This window comes from Pongo abelii, chromosome 1 (genome assembly GCF_028885655.2).
Source record: "Pongo abelii isolate AG06213 chromosome 1, NHGRI_mPonAbe1-v2.0_pri, whole genome shotgun sequence".
NCBI classification, from domain to species: Eukaryota; Metazoa; Chordata; class Mammalia; order Primates; family Hominidae; genus Pongo; species Pongo abelii.
Genome location: NC_071985.2, coordinates 175,273,417 through 175,291,705, shown reverse-complemented (window position 1 = coordinate 175,291,705; position 18,289 = coordinate 175,273,417). Strand labels below are relative to the sequence as shown.

The window sequence follows — 18,289 nt, the reverse complement described above, 5'->3', positions numbered from 1 at the left end:
AACTGTTGTGGTAGACAGCACAGTCAAGTGGAAAGAGAATGAATTCTCCATAAAATAGAGATTTGAGTTTAAGCCAGACTCGGTCACATCCTAGCTATTGTTCAGCTTGGGCAAGTGACAACCTTTTGGAAACTCAGTTTTTGATATCTGTATAATGGGGGATAATAAGCTTCCTTATACTTTAAAGAAAAGTACATGACATTAAAGAATGTGAGAGACCCTGCCACAGTATCCCAGACAGAGGAAGAGCCCTATAAAAGGTCATTCTCTCTTCTCTGATTCTGATTGATGAATACATGTCAAATGATTAAATGAATAAATCCTCTTTCAAAAAACCTTTTGATATATCTTAAGTTGAGCTAAAATCTGCCTTTCTATAACTTTTACCTTGGACTTAGCCCTGCCATCTAAAGCCAAACAGAGTAAATCAACTCACTCTTCTAAATGAAAACCCTTCAAATATTCCTGTTTGATAAATTGAATAAATAGACTCCACTTTAATAAATTTGCCCTAGGCCCATGGGCCTTTGCAAGGAAGGCCAATATAAATGAAGATGCTGTCTGCACACGAAATGCTTTGTGGATCACATGACTGCCACTCTGCCCCAGAGACAGAGGAAAGAGTGTGGGGGAGGGTTATTGAAAATGAGCTGGTAGTAGTGGTCAGAAATATAAGCTTTAGTCTTCCTAAAGCAAATCATTTCAGAATTTGTTTTTTTTAATTAAAAAAATCAATGTGGCCGGGCTCGGTGGCTCAAGCCTGTAATCCCAGCACTTTGGGAGGCCGAGGCAGGCAGATCACGAGGTCAGGAGATCGAGACCATCCTGGCTAACATGGTGAAACCCCGTCTCTACTAAAAAATACAAAAAATTAGCTGGGCTTGGTGGTGGGCACCTGTAGTCCTAGGTACTCAGGAGGCTGAGGCAGGAGAATGGCGTGAACCTGGGAGGCAGAGCTTGCAGTAAGCCGAGATCGTGCCACTGCACTCCAGCCTGGGCGACAGAGCAAGACTCCATCAAAAAAAAAAAAAAAAAAAAAAAAAATCAATGCTTCCTCTCCTCCCTCCTGTATTTCTTCCCTCCTTTGTTCACTTATTAAAAATACATTGAAAGCCTACTCTGTGCTGTTTACTCTGCTAAGGTCTTTCCGTGTTGATTTCATTATTTTATTCAGTCCTTACTCTGAGGGAGACATATTACTATTCCCATTGTACCAATGAGAAAACTTTGATTCCATTTCAATTTTTTTTTTCCAGGGCATCTAGAACTACAAGTAACAAAACTGGAACTCAAAGCCAGTCAGGTTTGTCCAGTGAGTTCTACTGCATAATTCTATCTATGGAAGAATGGCAGAGTAAGAAAACGAAACACATACACGTGCACGCGCGTGCACAAACACACACACACACACACACACACAATCTGCATTAGGTCCTGAAGAGTTTTCCCAGGCAAAAAGGAAACAGTCTGAACCACAATATGGAGATGCCTACTTAAGAATCTGTCTGGTTTGGGAAATGGTTGGTAGTGTGACATGCCTGAAGCACATGGTACTTAACTAAGTCTTGTAGGAGATGGGGCTAGATAAGCAGGCTGGGACCCACATGTGAAGCACAGAAATATGATGCAGAGCTGCAGAGCTTGGGCTTTATACAGCTGTGATAAGGTGGCTCAGGGAACAGCCATCACCATTCCTCTGAGGTTTAAGACCGATTTTATTGACTTCCATGCTCAGTGGCCTGGCTGCCTACTTACCATTACACGTCTGTCACTATATAAGCTCAGGGATGATTTTTTTAGTTCTACCCAGGACTGGCTAAAAACAGACATTCAGCTTTTAAATCACAGGAGGAAAAAAAAACTACAAAGATAAGATAGCCTAGATAGAAAAAAAAAAGGAAAACAAATGAAGTCCCAAGAAAGCATAAAGAAGAGAAAGCATAAAACAAAAAGACAGGAATAAGACCAAACATATCAGTTATGACAGTAAATATAAATGGTTTAAGTTCTTCTAATAAAAAATAAAGTCTTTCAGACTGGGTTAAAAGCAAAACTCAACCATATGCTGCTTACAAAAGACAAACGGTAAAAGAAAAATGAGAGAGAAAAGGGGAATTGGTGAAAGCTAGGCAAATATTTATCAAGTATACAAAACAAACAAAAAGAAAGCAGTGATGGGGAACATTTCAAAGTAGAACTCAGGGTAAAAGCATTATATGAGACCAAGAAGGTTATTTTTATATTGATAGAAACAATAAGAAATGAGCTGTTACATAATGTCAAAATATATAAAGAAAAACTCTTAGAAATGTAAAGAGATCATAATAGAAATAACCTTCTTGATATTGAATGAATAATAAAAAGACAAAAATAGAATACTATTATTAGTAAGTTGTGTATATATCTTTTAAAAATTACTAAAAGCTATATTAATTGAGTGCTTACAATGCTCCAGGCATTGTTCTAAATATTTACTATTGCCTCATTTAATGTTGGAGAAAGGCTATTATGAAGTAGGAGATTATTATCCCTGTATTAAAGATAAGAAAACTGAAGAACAAGGAGGCTAACTGATTTTCCTGAGATTTTAAAACAGTTGCACTGTCACTGTAAGAGTAAGCCTGGTTTGAAACTAAGGCAGGGATCCCCAGAGCCTGCCCCTTTCAAGTATTATGTTAAACAACCTTAAAGAAAGAAGGCATATCCTCTCAAGACATGCATTCTAAAACATTGACCATCCAAAGTGATCATATAGGATACAAAGAAAACTTCAAAAGAACCAGAATAGACAAAAGGTATAGTCTATAAGTTCTGAACACAATGTAGTGAATCTAGACACTAATGATACCTAAACCTAACCAAGATAGCACACATGTGCACATGCACACTCATGAACACACACCATGTAAACCAATCATAAAAATGCGATACTACAATTGTAAATCAAATATATGAAAACCTATTTTATCCTTTATTTAAAGAATTATCATGATCAACTGGGATTTATCCTGGACTACACAGGTAAATATAGTAATGTAATATAATACTTATCAGTAACTCAAAGGAGAAAACCACTTGGACATCTTGATGGATCACTTCTACTGAGTCACAGCCTTGTGAAGTTGGGGACAGGGATGGTTGTGTTAAGAAGAGGTCTAGGCCAGACAGAAGTAGCTGTTATATCACATGAGTTACCAAGAGAAATGACTCAAACACAAGCAATGATGCAGAAGTGATCAGGAGTGTCCAAGCCAAACCGGGAGCAAAATAACTTAAGGTTGAAGAAACCTAAGTCGATTCTGAACTGCCCCAAATCCAGGTTAGTCTAGAGCTGGAGCTGAAGCTGCACGTGGTGTTTATGGGCAAGAGGGTGGTAGGTGAGTGTTTAGTAATGGGGAGCAGCTACATGATTCCCGTTTTTCAAAGGGGGTGCTGATGAGATTAGACACTTAACAGGGCCTGGAATTACCATCACTCCAGGATGTAATCCTCGCATCTGAAAGAAGAAAATGCTACATCAAGATTGAAGGTCATGTCTTAAGATATTTGTGGAAAGGTAAATATTATTTCAAGGGAATTTTTAAAACGGGGCTTCTGTTTCTGTAATATTCCAAGTTTGGGCTGCTGTTCTCTTGAAAATGTGCCTCTCTTGCAGCTAAAACTTGGGACAGGATGCTTGAGACAGGGGAATTTACATTTCTCCAAGGTGTTCATTCTTTGAAATACCAGCCCTGGAGCACTATGTCCCCAGGAATGTTCACAAAAGGTCAGCAGAAGCACCAGAAGGGCCAGAGTAGCACTGAGTCAGGTATGAGGTCCTCACTGCTACACCAAATGCATGAAGAAGGCGCTGTCCCGTCTGCTCCTTGGCCTCTATCTCTGCCTGCCTTTCTTATTCTCCATCTGGATCTTTCAGCCTCTCCTTATTGCTCACAGTAACTCCATACCAAGACCCTGGTAAATGAAAATACAAACCAGGAAGTGAGAAATCTAACAAAATAAAGCAAAGAGAGAGGCCACAGTCTAATGAAGGCTCTCCAGTCCTTGAGAATTTCAGAATTTCAGATCCAATAGGATCTGGCAGTTGAAGGCATGATTCACAGAGTCTCAGGATGCAGGAGGCAAGGAGAACTTGAGAAACTGTCCCACTTTTAGAAAAGAAATGATCCTCTCTAGGGACAGGGCTTGAGGCATTAAGGAGCAGGTTGAGACCCAGGTTAATGGACTTCCTAGCCTAGCGTGTGCAGCATTTTTAAAACCATGTTTATCTTTCCCAGTTAAAAATAATATATCCTTTGTGGACAGTTTGAAAAATCCCAACAATACCCAGAATTAACATCTGAACACATTTTGGCTTTTATCCTGACAGCAATTTCTTTTCCCTTTGTATAGAGATGTGTATGTATATGTATGCACATAATTATAAAAATAAAATAGGAAGCATAATTCAAGTTTTGTATCCTGGTTTATTCTTACCATTAGTCCATTGTCACAGATGTGTAAGGGAGAGATTTTATGTGGGAAGTGAGCCTCGATAGTCCTGAGAAAGTGAGATACAGACAGCAAGGTTGACGTTGGACTCAACAGCTCGGTCTCTGTTGACATAGGTGGGGACACCTGGCTTGGACAGGAGAAAATGGGAGGGGAGGAAGTGGAGACAGCGCCTCTGGACAGTAACTCAAGAAGCTGCTCTGAAGAGAAGGAGAGAACCAGGACAGAGGGGCTGAGGGTCTTACAGCAGACACCTTTAATGGAAAGAATGTAGGCTTGGAACAAAGCCTTGTGATTTGCACCTCAGCTCAACAATTTACAAATCATAGGATCGCACACAAACATAAGGTAAGGATTAATCAGTACCAAAGTGGCTTAGTGCCTTTCTACCTTCACATTAGATTTGATCTGTACTCTGACCAGTAAAGAAAGCGAGGCTCAGAGATGCAAAGCAATTTGCCCAAGGACACGCTGTAAAAACGAGCAGAGGTGAGATTTAATTTCAGGACTGTGTAACTTCAGATAGAGAAAACGAAACCATTTATTATATAACTTGATAGCTTACATAATTAGTGCCTAAGAAATAAAAGACAAGACACACCTCATAGGGGAAATCCTTTACTCCTGATCATCAGTCTCTGTGGCTCCTCCCCATGTCCTGTGGAGTGGCTTGTGGGCTCTGGAGGGAGCATGGCTTGGCCTGCAAGTGCCGGGCTGGACCCCGTCCATCTTATGTGACGGCACATTCAATGTGATACACTCTGACACTCAAATGCCTGCTTCCCCCTCTGTATCTCACATAATCTTGCCTTCCAACATTATTTTTTTCCCATTTGACTGAGTGGTCTGACCTAGAACAGCTGTGCGTGACTTGAAATTTAAGCATTCCTCTTTCAACTCTCTGATAAGAATCTTTCCCCTTTAATAAAGCTCTCAGTGGCTCCTCGCCCATTCCTTTTCATTTCTGCTAGGTGCTTTTAAGTTCAGTTTTCCTTCCACCCCCTGCAAGCCCCCCAAGGCTTAGCTTCAGAGACAAGGCTCTCTCAAGACCCAATCAATTCCAACATTCAGTTAAGCTAATTAATTTCAGGTTGCCATCAATATATTTCTTAATTATGGTTTAAACATAGGTAAAACCTAGAATTGTTCGTCAACAGCCCTTAGCCTCAGCTGAATGCTAGCATCTACCATTAAGAATTCCCATGGGTCAAATCGAGGGTCTGACAATAGTTAGAAAGACCACATGTGTATTTGCATAGGATTTGCATATATCTACATAGGTTAGTCTCTTTGCAGTAGAGTTCCAATTAAAATGTTATTATTTTGGCCTTGAAGTTGTTGTTTCCTGATTCTTAGTCTCTAGTACCATTAGCAACACCTGTTCACTTTGACGTTGATTTCTGCCTAGAGGACAATAGGACAATGAAGACAAAGGACACAAACCAGCAGCGAAAGCCCCAAATACTAGAGCACACTAGAGCACACCTCTGAGGTGGGCTGATTCTAGCAGTTGAGAGGTTTTGTCTGGCGGAGAGAAGACCTCAGGCTATCTGAAGAGTCTTGGCATAGCTGCAGGGCTGCTGAGCAGAAGAGTACTGGGATTATACCGGATGGCTGGGCGGGTCTCCACATCTCCTTCCCTACTCCCCTCTGCTCTTGCTCCTGGAAGAAGCATTTCTATTCTTCCTATGTGACATTTTGCCTGCAAAACATAGATATTAGAAGAGTCTTTCTGAAGATCTGGGCATTTCATTCTCTGGCTTCTGATGTTCTCCCAGTGCTGCTGGTGTGAAAGCTCCAATCCCTCATGACATGCAAGTTCCTTCATGACAGTAGCTTATGTTTCTCTGGTTGTATCTCTTGATTTCACTTTGCATCCTAGGTTCCTGCTCCCTTTGGCCATCAGAATGCATTTTGCCCTGTCATTCACAAATGGCTAACTCCTATGCTGTCTCCTACTCTGAGGAGTCTTTCCTAATTGCCACTCCCCACCTCTTTGCTCCCTTGGGGCTTAGAACACAATACCCCAAAGCAGAGTGCCTTGGCGTGCTGAGCACTTCAAACTGAAGGAGACTGAGGGGGTCTCAGGAACAAGGTCCTTCTGACCTTCCCTGGCCCTCCTGTCTCTTCCTCTTCTTTCTCCCCTGAGATGGGTCATATAAATTAGAATTTCTCTCCCAAAGCATAAAACCTAGAAGGGTCATTCCCTGACCTTTTCCCTTTTCCCCTGAAGACCCTCATGTGATAGGTGTCCTGCCCTGTTCCCTGGGGGGAAAGGAATGCCACACAGACAGGCCAAGAAGAACCTGGACAAACAGGCCTTGCTTGGTTCTGCCTCAGTTTATTAACATTTTTCATACCCTTTTTTGTCCAGGCACATTTTCACATGACTGTCTATTCTTCATAGCACCCAGGTATAAAAGTATGAAAGCTTTCCTACATTCCAAACACTCATCTGTATTTCCGCAGCTCCACATATTTCTCACCTTCCTCTGCTGGGAAAATTCAGGAGGAATCCCAGGAGCTCTGAGATGCAGAGAAAACCATCCGTGGTGAATGCCCACATCACCACTGGCAGAAGAACAGAGATGGCCAGCCATGGACCTCACTTCTACCCTCCTCATCACCCCACATCTCACCACTGCCATCTTGCTTGAGGCCCTCAGGAATAATGTCACACACACTGATAAGCCCAGGAATCCAGGCCAACCCTCAGTCCCAGATATTAATCACTACGTGGCTCTATGGGCAATGAGGTAACCCAACCTCTCCTCCTGCCCCAGCATCCATCCCTGTTTTATGTTTCTCATTTACATTTATTATTATCTGTCACACTTACACTTATTATTTATTTTTCTATCATTCTATCTCCCTCCTGCAGAATGGAAACTCTATGAGGGTAGAGAATACTGACTGTTTTGTTTGTTACAGCAGTATCCTCAGGACCTAGAAAGGTGATTGACACATAATTTGTGCTCAATAGATAACTGTTGAATGAGTGAATTCTAATATTTTTTACACTATACTAAGTACGATAATTAACTGTTGGAGGGCTGGGACCACAGTTTATTCTTTTTTTGTCAAATATAGTTAAAAATGTGTAATTAATTATAATGTTTTTTGTCACATAGGGTTAAAAATAACATGATTAATTACAATATTTTTCTTCCCACCCATTCTAAGAAGGGCAGGCCATGAGGAAGAACTTCTGTGTGGTTAGGACGATGCACTAAGTAGAAGCTTAGAAAAGGGTTATTAGATCAAAATACATAAGAAAGGGTTTGCGGCTATCTTTAAAAAACAAAAGCCATTTGGGAGAAGAATGAACAGGGAAAGAAAGGTAGAGAACCAGGTGGCTAACAGGAGAAGGTAGTTAGCTAAGTTGGTGATGTACTGAAGAGGTCCAAGAGGCTCAATATTTGGAAAGCACATTTTAAGAAATTTTTGCTGTATATTTTGTGATGTGATTCTCCCTTTTCTCAAGAAAACCTTCAGTATAAATCTACATTGATCTTCAGTGAGTGACACCATAAGAAGGAATGCATTTAAAATGAGAAAGAAAGGTATATGGTAAGAGTGAAGCTTTAGGCAGGACCCAGAATCGATGCTCAACATGTGTTTAAAATGAATAAAATGAATGAATGAATAAATGAATTAATGAATAAGTGAACTAAAATCAATGGATCAATTTTGTCTCAATATGAAACATTTCTTAAAGTTCCAAATTGTCCAGAACTAGAATGAGTTGTTCCCTTTACTGATTTTTTTCCCCAAGAAGCAACAAGATAATAACCTCATCAAAAATCCTGTAGAAAAAAAAAAATGTCTGAAACAGGAATGGCGTTGGGCCAGATCAATGGTACCCAGACTGTGTTACAAAAGGTGAGAAGATTCTGGTTGTCACATTTCAAAGGTTATTTTCTGGGTTGAGGGAGGGCCCAGCATACAGGCTTCTGAGACCTCCGCATCTGTTTTTACCAGAGCAGCTCTGTTTTTGCTTGTATTACACATCTATTCATTCATTATTTCATTTATTTATTCATTCATCATTCAACACATATATAGAATAAATATTAAATGCCTCTATGCTACAAATACTGCACTGTTTCTACAAAAATAGACTGTTCTTTTGAAATAGTTTTTAAGTTAAAAAGTTTAAATGATACTGGAACTCTTAAGACTTTAAGACTGTGACACTTCCACAAATTGAGTAAATAATTATTACTCAGTGTACTACTGTGTCTAAAAATTAAGGGTAATTACACTTTCTTGACTTTTTTCTTTTCATTTTAGCTCAGATGAATAAATACTACAGCCTTGCTAAAACAGAAAAACAGTATATTTCAGAATGAATGAGCATGAGAAGAGGAATGAGATGTCTTCAAGGTCTCATTACTGGGCCTGTGGGTCTGTTTCTGCGGAAAGGGGGAGTATGAATGTCACCATTGTGAGAGGAAGAACCCAACATGGGAAGGGGGTGAGACTTGCATTCATCAAATCTCTGAGTAACACACTTTTTGAATGATCCTCCATTCTAGTCTTCATAACAACCCTGAGGAAGATCGTTTACAGATGATAAAACAGAGGGTCCCAGACAGTAAGCAATTTGTCCAAGATCATGAATATGATAATCTTGGATATGAACTCAAGTCTCTGCTGCCAATGCCCTTCTCTTTCCACCACACTTGGGAATAGTCAGATGTTTGCAAGCTGGTGGTCTGATTGCTTCTCAATCTCTAATATGCAGACTAAATTTGGCACAGGAGTGAATGTGCTGAGCTCCATTAATGGGTGAGAGCAGATTTATGTGTTGGGAGATGTGGGGATGATTTGGCTAAGGCAGTTATGACGCCAGAGACAGGGAATTTAAAACAAGGACACCCTGAAAAGGGCCTTTTATGTGACTTCTTCATGTGGGTTAATTCTGCTTGAACCTTAGATACAAATCTCCAAAGACAAGAGTAAATGAAAGAAAAACTAATAACTTATCAACTCATTGTAAAATGAAATGGTCACTACATTTTCCATAGTTTTTCTTTTCTTTTCTTCTTAACTCACAGGAATAAATACCCTGGCCTTGCTAACACAGAAGGACAGTGTATTTCAGAATGAATGAGCTTGAGAAAAGGAACAGCAGGAGACTGGATTTTGATTAATTTCTCATCTGAAAGAAAGAAGGCTGTGAGGACATCTATGAGTGCACAGCAACTTCTGCAGGGCTGGGGGAGGCTGAGGGGGTATGGGGAGGGGTGCAGTGAGGTAGTGGTAGCAAGAAGTAACCAATTCTCAAACTCAACACTTGATGCTTGGTGTTTTCCAAATATGATCTTATTTAATCCTCATTCATTCATTTACTCATTCAAAAAATACTTGTTGAGTGCCCACCCTAGACCATATCCCCCAGAGGACATAGAAGTGAACAAAGCTGACAACATCCCTGCCCCCATGGAGCTGGCATTCTAGGTGAGGATCATTTCATAAACAAATTAATAAACAACTCTAATAATGGATGGCAAAGATAGATGTGATGAAGAGTATAAAGAAGGTGAGTTTGTAGAACATGGTGATGGTGCTTTCAGGTTGGGGTATTAGAAAAGGGGTCTTTGATATAGGGACATAGGGAAAGAGACTGAAATGAAATGAAGGGTGGGCCATACCAATACCTGGCGGCAAAGAAACGGAGGAAGAGGGAAAAGGTCTTCACATCTGAGGTGGCACATTTGAAGATGAATAAGGAAATCAGTAGCTCAGAGTGAACAAGAAGAAAAGTGGTAGGTGGAAGCCAGACCATGATGGTCTTGTAGGGTCAGCATAGTACTTTGGGTTCTAAGCACAATATGGAGACCACAGGAGGTTGAGAAGGGGAGTGACATGATCTGAGTTAATTTGAAATTATTATTTTGACTGCTCTGGAGAGGACCAACAGCAGGTTGACAAGGGTGGATGAATAGAGACCTAGGAGGCTGCTGAAAAGGTCCCAGGAGGCAAGACGCTAGCTTGAATGAGAGTAGATGGGATGTGAAGAGGGAAGAATCAGAATATACTCTAATGATAGAGATGGCAGGATTTACTGTCAGATAAATATACAATGTGAAAGAAAGATAGGAGTAGAGAATAATTACCAAGACTTGGGTCTGAGCTGCTACTGCCTGGGACTCATCAGCAGAGAGTTGGTATCCACAGCCCTGGGAATGGCTGAGGCCCCTGGAGAGCAAGTGTAGCTAGAAAAGAGAAGAAGCTGGAGGGTTGCTTCACAAGAGTCTGAGGAGGTGAGTAAGATCATGCCCGCCTTATAGATTAAGAAAAGTAGCCTCAGAGAAGCAGCATGCTTCTTTTCAGCCATTGTGCCTCTATTAGAGCCCTTACCATGATGGGCTGCAATCCTTGTATAGATCTGCTCCCTAAGAGAGGAAGAGCTATTCAAGGACAACAAGTATGCTGCACACAGCTTTTTATTTCTAGCATCTAGCACTTGACAATAAAAGTAGTTACTGTACATATGAAAAGTTCACATATAAAAAGTGATGATTGGGCTAGGTGCAGTGGCTCACACCTGTAATCCCAGCACTTTGGGAGGTCAAGGCGAGCAGGTCACCTTAGATCAGGAGTTTGAGACCAGCCTGACCAACATGATGAAACCACATCTCTACTAAAAATACAAAAATTAGCTGGGGATGGTGGTACGCACCTGTAATCCCAGCTACACAGGAGGCTGAGGCATAAGAATCACTTGAACCTGGGAGGTAGAGGCTGCCATGAGCCAAGATCGTGCCACCGCACTCTAGCCTGGGCAGCAGAGTGGGCATCCATCTCTAAATAAATAAATAAATAAACAAACAAACAAATAATAAAAATAAATTAAAAGTAATGATTATACCTCTAACAGAAGGGTCTCAATGGGGATGTGTTCAACAAATGGCTGGACCTATGGGGATGTGAATGATGTACTCAGGGTCTGAAATTATTAGCACCTAGAACAGAGCCTGGCACATATAAGATGCTCAATAAGTACACGTTCACTGATTAAAAGGATGCTGTCATGATGATCATGACCTGTGCAGATATCTGATGAGACCCCCACTGAGCTGAAACCCAAGCATCTTTGGAAAGTGTTCATTGTATCACTAGTGGTGTCTCTCAGAAATGAGAAGATGCAATGAAGGGCTTTGTTCAAGCCAAAGAAGTTGGTAAGAGTATAGAAGAAGTGAGACACTTGGAAGTAAAGTAACTATGTGATACAGCAGTTTGAAATACTTTGAGAGAAACAAAAAAGGCAAGTGGGCATTGTTAGACAAGGAAAAACTCACTTCTCAAAGTGCTGAGAAAAAAGTGCTAGATTGATTTTTAATATGGCAAAAGAGGATTAACCATCAAAAGGGAAAGGAAGTGATCTCTGAATGACTAAATGACACTGGCATCTGGAGAAGATTCTGAAAACAATGTACATGTATGAAGAGTAATAGAGTAAGTAGAGATGATGGTAATGATGATGATGATGATGGCGATGGGGATGACAGCTAAGACTTACAAAGAGCTTTCTGTGTGCCAGACCCTCTTGTAGATACTTTACATGTAATAACTCATTTTATCCTTGTAACAACTCTATGAGACAGGTACTATTATTACCTCTATTTTACAGATGATGAATCTGAGCTATAGACATTAAGCAATTTGTCAATGGCCACACAGTTAGAAAGTTGCCACGAGTGGAAAATATAAGATGGATGTAGGCAGGAGTTATCCATTCAACCATCTACCATTTACTAAGTACTAGCTGTGCATCAGGTACTATGTTAGAGGTTAGGCTTAGGTTTTATAGAGAAATGTTTAAGATGTGACAAAGTTAAGATTGTAGTCAAAATATAAGTATTTTTAAAGTATTGCAGTTTTATCAGTATGGAATCATAGAATGTTCATAAAAAAAAAAAAAAAAAAAAAACCTTAGAAGTAATCTGGTCCAAGGTTCTTATTTTTAAAATTTAAAAAGAAAGAAAGAAAGAAAAAAAACCCTGAAGCCTAGAGAGGGGAAGTGACTCACCCACCGACACACAGCTAATAGTGAGAGAACAAGATCAAGATCCTAAGTCTATTAACTCTTAATTATGTCACTTTTCAAAAACCAGGCAGGCCACACAAAATATACTGTGTTATTCAGGAGTTGAATGGGTTCCTTCTGCGGAAGTGTCAAGATCTACCACTGTCTCACCCATTCGATTCTAGTTGGCAATTATTTCACTTGGAAGAGTATTTTTTTTAGAATCTAAGAGAACCTTAGTAATTATCTGTTAACCTCCTTATTTAAACTATTGGGAGATTATGGCTCCACATGATAAAATAGCATGCCCTAGCTTTCTTGGTAGGTTAAAGAATGTCCATTACCATCATGAATTCAACACCTTCCTGTCTTAATGGCAGGGAAAAGACAACTGTTTGTACAGATGAATGCCACACCACTTTTCTTAGAGCCAGCTTATTGCAAAGTAAGGCACCCATATGCAGTATTGTTCTTAGTCTGCTCTGTGATTTCCCTGAACTCTGTGATGTAGATAGATGATAATTAGTATCAGATTTAACAACAAAAAAAGCCATTCTCATTGATATTAATAACAGACACAGAACTCCACCTCCTAACTCTGCCAGGCCAGGTGCTTGTTAGGGGGTGGCTGAGGGAGCCAGTACAGTCAGCAAGCAGGGAAACATCCCCCACCAAAGTTCTGGCTGACAACTGACTGTCTGAATTCATTTCAAACTCTCTCTCTTTGCTTCCAGCAACTCCTTCAAATTGGGCTCCCTGAGGTAAGAAGTCAGTGAGACAATGGCCAAAAGGCATTCTAGATGTGCTGAGATTTTACCTGATTACAAAGAAACTGAAGTTGGGGAAACAGTTCACTCCACTAACCTGAGGGGTACTTAGTCACATGGGCAACTCTTAAGGGAAATCCCACTCTCTGACATTCAAGAGTTGCGATTCCAAGTATGGAATGCAGACTTGCCATTGGTCAGAACCCTGTGCCCAGAGCATCCCAGCCTCTCTTCTTGCTAACAACCTATTTTTCCATCAGGCACTTCTGCAGGGGGTTGTCATTTGAGTCCTGAAGGAGAAAACTATGGCCTGTATAAACAAAGGCATGAGGACAGAACTTCCCTAAGCAGCCTAGATGGCTTTTCTGGTCTGTACCTTTCAGCCGGGGCTAGAAAACCTAAACCTATTTCCTAACCTAGACCCCAAATTATTTGTCTCCATCAATCTGCCTGCTGACTTGTTTCTCATCTCCCTGCCTCTTGACCTTTTGCATTTACTTCCTATTAGTGATTTGTATTTGCTGCTCAGACCAAACATTTGGAACCTTTCCTTTTGTTTGGGCTCTGTATCCCTCGGACTATTATTATGTTATTATTATTGCTCTTATTAATTTTTTTAAATATATATCTTATATTGTAGATAGTCTATGTGCCCGATGCCTTAATAGGCACTTTATATTCACTGAAACCCCCATCTTTTCAACAACCTTGCAAAAATAAATCATAATATGCTCATCTTACAGATGAAAAGGCTGAGGCTTAACAAGTCCTCAGAGCTAGAAAGTGGTAGACCAGAAGGACTTGAACCTATCTTTACTTCACTTCAAAATCTGAGAACTTTGCACAATGCTGTCTAATTCTCATTCATCCTTTGGGTCGTTCTACTCTGAATTTTTCCAGACTAACTAGTTTAACTACATTCCCTGAAACCCTTTCATCTTTCCTGATAATGGGCTCTCTTGGTATCTGAGATGGAATATATTTCCTGAAATCAACAGAGAGATTGAATTGAAAAAAATAAGGGTGTGAGGAACATGTGGACTTCAATGTATCTCAAATATCTCTTGCACCAATATGAATACCAGGACTATACCTGGATGAAGGTAAAAGCTGCTATTAGACAAAGACCTCTAGTAAACCTCTCAGTGTTGCTAACTTCCTCTCAAGTGAAAATACTACCAGCAATAAACTTAGGTCACCTCTTGCATTTGTATTCTGATCTTCAGAGCTTCTTCATATCCCTAATTTCATGTGGGCTCCTGAACAACACTTATTATTGTCCCCGTGGTATAGATGAGGAAAATAAACCAAAGAGAGGTTAAGAGACCTCCTTAAGGACACAGTGAATTACTAATACAAGATATGGGTAACTGGATCCTGGTCTTTTGGATGCTTGGGTTTGTGTATTTCACGAATGTAACACATAGAAAAAAAATTGTATTTTCAAGGGAACTAACATATGTTGAATGCCTACTTGGTATGAAAGATTATCCTTTCCATCACATATTATATTTGAGACACTGATATGAAGTAAGTGCTATTACTGTTCTCCATTTCCTGGGTTAGGAAACTGATGCTCAGAGAGTTATGTAACTTGCCCAAGATCACGTAGTCACTGAGAGTCAGGACTGTGTAAGAGTGTGCCTGACTCCAAAGCCATTCTCTTAAGGCCCCCTCATGGCACGCTTTTAGTCTCCATTGTGTCCAAGATGCTTAAGGAATTCCACACAGTGTTTGGAACACATGGATGAATCCTGATGGCTCCCGCTGGTTGCTAGGTAACGTCTGTTTGGTACAATCTGGTTCACATCATAATGGTTCTTTTGCCAACAGGAGCTGGTAATCAGGATGGCAGTGAGGCAGGCACTTGCTTGCGGAAGAACAGGCCTAGTTTTTTAAGAAGCCACGAAAGTGTCTTTAGATGATTAGGATCTAAGGGGCCAACAGCTTTGCAATAACAGCATAAATATTGTGGGCTGGATGGACAGGCACCAAATGGGGACATTCCATCCTGCTGTGTGATGAGAAGAAAGCTGCCACTTTTGAGGCCTTCCAAAACAAATAAACACTCCAAATGCCAGAAGGAAAAGCCCAGGAAAGACCTATTCCAACTGGAGATGGTGAATGTCATTTCTTCAAGAAGCTGAGATCCAGCTGGTACTGCCAGGTGGAGAGTGAGTTGGGTAGCTGACCTCAGGCATGGCAGCCTTGGTTTTTGGCCACTTCATGGGGTGACCTGTTGAGCAAACAGCAGTGGAATTCTGCAGCTGTGGACCAAGACCTAAATACTCATTCCCACTGACTCAGAGACATGCTACAGCTGAGGGTGGGGGAGGTGAGAGAATATAGGGACACAGGTGTTGGAGAAAAGTTTGTTTCAGCAGCACTCGCCCATAGCTATGAGTAAGCAGGGGCTCACTGGCCACAGAGCACCTGGGCTGTAAACATGGACTTTACTTAGATGGACCTTGTCTTAGTTTATGGTACTTTCTTGCTTGCTATAACAAAGTACCATAAACTGGATGGCTTATATACGAGAGAAATATATTTCTTACAGTTCGGGAGGCTGGAAGCTTGAGATCAGGGTGCCAGCATGGTCAGATTCTGATGAGGGCCCTCTTCTGGGTTAAAGATTGCAGCTAGCTGTCTAGCCTCTTCTTACAAGGGTGCTAATCCCAGTCATGAGGGCTCCACCCTCATGACCTAATTACCTCGCAAAGGCCCTGCCTCTAAATACCATCACACTGGGAATAAGATTTCAACATATGAATTCTACAAGGACAGAAACATTCAGTCCATTGCCAATCTGCATTCAAGGCCCTCCTTTTCCGTGCCATGTACTATTAGGGAAGCTATCTAACACCTCTGAACTCATTTTTCTAATCTATTAAATAGAACTAATATTTACCTCTATCTCAAAGGGTCATTATGATTAAATAATAGAATAGTTTTTAAGTGCTTCACACAATATTATATCATCAATAATTACTAGTATTATATATAACATATCATAGTATATATGTATATTTTATAATATGTATTATAAATACTATAATATATAATATGTATTAAATATGAAGATATGCTATTGTCATTATTATCTCCTACCAAGAACCAAACCATTTTCAGGAATAGGAGAGACATGAGAAGTCCAGTATTTCTCTGAAGGTAGCAATAATCTCTTCTATAACCTGCTCACATGGTTATGCTTTCTCTGCTTAAATGCTCCTCATGACGGGAAGTTCAGCAGCTTCTATGGGTGCCTGTTTTATTTCATTAATTGACTGCAATGGAAAATAATTCACTAAATTCAAACAATCTGAATCTTTAAGATTTCTACCCTTTGGTCTCACTTCTGTTCCCTAAGATTACAGAATAAAATCAAGCTATTACTTACTAAAATCTTACTATATGCTAAGCATGGGTCTGGATAATTTATTCACTATTATTCATTCTGACAACAGCCTCATGAAATAGATAGTATTATCTTGATTTTGCACATTGGTAAATTGAGGAAACAAAGTCACCTTTCACAACAACTTCATGAAATAGATGATATTATCTTGATTTTGCAGATTGGTAAATTGAGGAAACAGTCACCTTTCATGTGCTTGGCTATGAAGTATTTAAAGTTAGAGCTTTTCTCATCATTAAACTGAAATTACATAACATTTTCAATGTTAAAGATTGTTGTGTTCTTGTTTCTAGGAATATGAAGGGAGAATGAAACAAAACTGCTCCGCTCAGGGAACTTAGAAATTGAAAAGGCAAGGCACAGGCTGGAAGAAAATATTTGAAAAAGATTTATGTGACAAAGAACTTCTTTCTGGATTATACAAAATATTTTTAGATATTCTTACAACTCTAAAATAAGATAACTCCTTAAAAATGTGAATTCTACCAAAGGAGAGATAAAGATGACAAATACAGTCAAAGATGCTGAAAATCGCTTATTTATTATTGGGAAGTTACAAGCTACAGCATAATGAGATACCACTACAACCTACTAAACTGACTAAAATTAATCAGACTAACCAGGTGTTGGCAAGAAACAGGGACACTGAGACTCTCACACTGCTGGAAGGAATGTAAAATGCTAAAATTTCTTTGGAAACGAGTTCAGTAACTTTTTAAACAGTTGAAAATAGACCTATCATGCAAACCAGCAACCCCACTTCTAGGTATTTATCCAAGGAAAATGACAACATATGCCCACACAAAGACTTGTGCACAAATGACCGTAGCAGCTTTGTGGTAATTGCTAAAAACTAGAAACTTGTCAAGTGTCCAACAGGTGAGTGGACAAACTCACTATAGTATATCCATACAATTAAGTACTAAATAGCAATAAAAAGGAACTATTAATACATTTGACAATATGGATGTAAATCATAATGCTATGCTGAGATAAAGAACCCAAAGATTGAATACATATGATTCAATTTCTATAAACTGTTAGAAAATGAAAACTAACTGGAGTGGTAGAAAGTAAACCAGTGGTCGCCTGGGTATGGAGGAGGTGTGTATGGGGGATGTGTAAGGGGGGTTAGATTATAAAGGAACATAAGAAAACTTTGGGCTATGATGGATATATTTATTATTTTAAATGTAGTGATGGTTTCACAGGTGTATACATGTATCAAATCTCATCAAATTATATACTTCAAATATATACAGTTTATTATACATCAATTATACCCCAATAGAACTTAAAAATCTTGGTGGAAAAGTGATCATATAGCAAGATGGCCCTGTAGTCCAGTCAAGTTTACTGAGAGATAATTCTAATCTGTAGGCTTTGACAACTTGGGTGGTGGGAAAGTGTGTGTGTTCTACGGTGTTGGTGATGAATGCCACAAGGAATGGCTGGGCACTGAGGCCAGGGCCCATCACCCAATCTGGGTAGGCTACAGATCTCCTGTCTCAGGAACAGAGGTGTTATGGAAACATATTAGAAACAAGAGATCTTGGAGGTGGAGTGGGTAGCATTTAAAGA

General features: G+C 39.9%; 1 protein-coding gene and 1 long non-coding RNA gene across 5 annotated transcripts in view; one reads left to right on the top strand and one right to left on the bottom strand.

The window, feature by feature from the left end:
- Positions 1 to 18,289, bottom strand: part of DAB1 (DAB adaptor protein 1) — a 1,275,060-nt gene that overhangs the window by 868,550 nt on the left and 388,221 nt on the right. The gene's annotated exons all lie outside the window — the stretch shown is intronic.
- On the top strand, positions 15,097 to 17,721 carry LOC103892499 (uncharacterized). Its single transcript, XR_008514675.1, has 2 exons — positions 15,097 to 15,467; positions 17,002 to 17,721. It is a non-coding gene; the product is annotated as an uncharacterized LOC103892499 (long non-coding RNA).